Source organism: Nannospalax galili, unplaced genomic scaffold (assembly GCF_000622305.1).
Source record: "Nannospalax galili isolate Female #2095 unplaced genomic scaffold, S.galili_v1.0 scaffold18, whole genome shotgun sequence".
NCBI lineage: Eukaryota > Metazoa > Chordata > Mammalia > Rodentia > Spalacidae > Nannospalax > Nannospalax galili.
This window is the reverse complement of record NW_008346548.1, coordinates 127,873-131,121: the sequence shown is the minus strand read 5'-3', so window position 1 is coordinate 131,121 and position 3,249 is coordinate 127,873. Positions and strand designations below refer to the sequence as shown.

At 44.9% G+C, this 3,249-nt stretch overlaps 1 protein-coding gene across 4 annotated transcripts in view; it reads left to right on the top strand.

Annotated features, from left to right (window-relative positions):
* Positions 1-7: 7 nt before the first annotated feature.
* Usf3 (upstream transcription factor family member 3) overlaps positions 8-3,249 on the top strand; it is a 45,337-nt gene continuing 42,095 nt past the window's right edge. For 2 of the 4 annotated variants that reach the window (XM_008842847.3, XM_008842846.3), the window contains exons 1-2: positions 8-192; positions 1,498-1,577. The gene's annotated coding sequence lies outside the window, so the exon portion shown is untranslated. Of the gene's footprint in view, positions 193-794; positions 1,043-1,497; positions 1,578-3,249 lie in introns of those variants that run through there. The other 2 variants (XM_029568170.1, XM_029568171.1) reach the window with 2 other exon arrangements.

Below are 3,249 nucleotides of genomic sequence, written 5' to 3'. Positions count from 1 at the left end.
GCCGCGAGAGGAGGCGGCGGGGGGGGGGGGAGAGGAGGGCCTGGGCCCGCGCTCCCCCAGCCCCGGAGGAGCAGACGGCGGCCGCGGACCGAGAGACTCGCCTGGCCGGCCAGACACCCCTGACTTCCCCGCCTGAGAAGATGGCCCAGGCGGGGGTCGCCGCCACCGCGGCCGAGAGCGCGTTGCCGGCGGGTGAGTGGCCGCGGGAGGGGGCGCTGACAACCTGGACCGCGGCTGCGGGGGCGGCTCCGGGGGGCGTCCCCGGGCTCAGCTCCACCCACCCCCTGCTTGCTCCGGGAGGCGAGGGCTAGGAGAGTGTTCCTCCTTCTTGGGGACCCTCAAGTGTTCCGGCCGGCCCGGGGCGACCGTGGCGGGGCGCGCACCCTCTTCTTCACAGCCTGCCTGCACCCGCGGTGCCAGGCCCCTGGGGGCTCCCCTGCACCCTGCGACCGCTGCGCGCCGTCCGAGAGAGGCCCCATGCTGCCCTGGGTGCATAAAGAGCTGGGCAGCCAGGTTCCCACCGGGTGGCCTTTACCCGACTAGCTCACCTTGTGCTGTCTCCCCTATCTCTCTTCTTATCCTTTGACTTTGCTTCAGATCCACCCAAACTTGCTGGCTTTTTGTAACTTTCACCCCTGTGTCGGAGACTTAGGCTTGCATTTTCTTTTAGAAGCTTATCTTTTCTTTTCTTTTCTTTTCTTTTCTTTTTTTTTTTTTTGCTTTCTGAATAGGAGAGATCCAAGCGAATGACCAGCTCTTCTGTTTCTGTATTTCTTGAAGACACATGAGTTTTCTAGGCTCTTACTAAGATTGAACATTTTGATGCTTGAGTTCTCATCTCTCTGGGCCCTTTTGCTTTTCTCTACCTCATAGGGAGAAAAAAGGCCACATAAACCTAACTGCCAAATCCCAGCTAATGTGTGGGTAACGTTTTACCACTAAAAGTGAACTAACAGACTAGAAGGTTTGTGGCCAACTTTGCACATAGAGAAGATAGCTCTTTACTTAAAACAATGGGCAGATTTCTTGAGGAAACTTGATGGTAAGTGGATTGTGGAGCAGCCTGTTGCCACCAGGTACTGGAATAATGAATACTGTGCCAGGCAACCTGCAGCCAAACATAAAATGCTAAACTTAGAACTTTAAGAAGAGTAAACGTGAATTTGTGGTTCTTTGAGCATGAACCTTGTAGATGGCAAGGTTGTGTCACAGTGTGACAAGGTTGGACACCTAGTCTAAGCAGTATGACTGTTGTATAAATTAACATTATAGTCTCCTGGTGTTTGAAAGAAGTTTTGTAAAATCTGTACCTGGATGCCGCTTAGAACTTTCCCTGATATAAAAGCACTGCATTGCAGGATTATAAAGGCGCCTTAAAATTAGAATATTTTCTAGATTAGTTTCTCTGAAACATCACAGAAGTAAAATTCTAAAGTTGCGGGTTGTACAGTGAGCTGGTCATGCATGAGAAGTAATGGGTGATTTTCCTATTTTCAGATCTTGGCCTGTCTCGCAAAGAAAAAGAAACACTAAGAAAACAGACTGTTTAATTCAGTTTGGAGGATAAGCTTCCACAGGTAACCAGCTCAGAACTGCTTCTTATAAGTAGGATCATAAGACAAGTCTCTGTCTTAATGTTATCTCACAGTTAACCTTTCTGTTATTAAGCCCCGTGATTCTCAAACTGGACTGTTTATTACAGTCACGCTGTTCCATTTCCCAAAGACTTCCTTTGATCTGGAAGGGCGGTTGACTGTGAGTATACCTCTTAAGGCTCTCCAGGTGATTCTCTTCAGTAGCCAGGACTGAAAATGACAAGTTTAGAAGAATGTCCATACTGCCAACTTGTGTTGCAGGCTTTTCCAAGGCAAGCCTTCACTTGTGTATTCAACTTTTACCCTAGTGCCTTCTGGTGTGTACCTTTGACCCCCTCACTCCCACAGATAATGCAATTTAGAGTTCTGCTTTTGCTAACTGACAACACAGGTATTTTTCAAGGTATGGATCCCCTTCCTTGTAATCCCTCTTCCTACCAACTGCATTTGTTTTGTTTGTTGGTATAAGGTCTCTCCTTTAAAAAATTAAAAAAAAAATTAAATTTATTTTTATTCTATGTGTATGAGTGTTTTGCTTGCATGTATGTAAGTGCCACCATGTGAGTGCTGGGAACTGAACCCAGGTCCTCTGCAAGAGTATTAAGCATTCTTAACCACTAAACCATCTCTCCAGCCTGGTGTAGGGTCTCTCTTTGTAGCTCAGGCTAACTTCTAACTTGTAGCAATCCCTCAAACTCCATTTCCAAGTACTGGGAGTATAGGTGTGTGCCATCATACCTGATACAACAGAAGTTTTAAATTTTTTATTACATTTATTTAGTGTGGGGGGGCACTCATTTGCCACAGCATGTGTATGGAGGTCAAAGGACAGCTTTTGGGAGTCACTTCTTTCTTCTACCATGTGGGATTGAACTCAGGTTGTTAGGTTTGGTGGCAAACACTTTTACTTTACCTCATCAACCCCACAACAAAAGTTTTAATTATATTTTTTATGAGGTTTCCCAGAGAGCTTACCCTAGCTTTTAGTGATAAGCTCCCTTTGAACTGATAGGGTGTGTTAATTTAACTTATGTATACGTGTTTTGTTTGGTTAAAATTTAATGATGAGGTGTATTTTGTTCCTTAGCTCTCCTACAGTGGTTTAATTTAAGCTGAATGGTTTAGAATGCTCTTGACCTTATTACAAACATAGTTTCAGGTTGGATTCCTGCTGTCTCTTAGTAGCTTCTTCATAACTACTATTGAGTTACTGAGTACATGTATGCAGGCCAAGTTTTTCCATATAGTTACCTGATTTCTTGAGTAGGTGGATTATTTTCTCTTTTGTGGTCCCCAATCTTCTTGCGTTTATTTCTGTGTTAGTGCTTAGCACATTGCCATAGATGTGTGCTTAGCTGACTGCCAGCCTGGGACTTTATGTTAGAAGGTATGATTCACATTGTATTCCTAGATATTGTTGAAGCACAGCAGAACTAGAACCCCACCACTATAGGAACTGTTGTTCCCTTATACATTGGTTATTAACAGACACTGAACAAATATATGTTAATGAGTGACTGTACAAAGGGAACTGTACACATCTTTAACATAGGTTGATTTGATACTGTCTTGAACTTCTGTTACTGATTTTTCATGAACCATTAGGGTCTAAGTAATTCTAGTGACAGACCCCTTAAATATGTAATCCTTCATA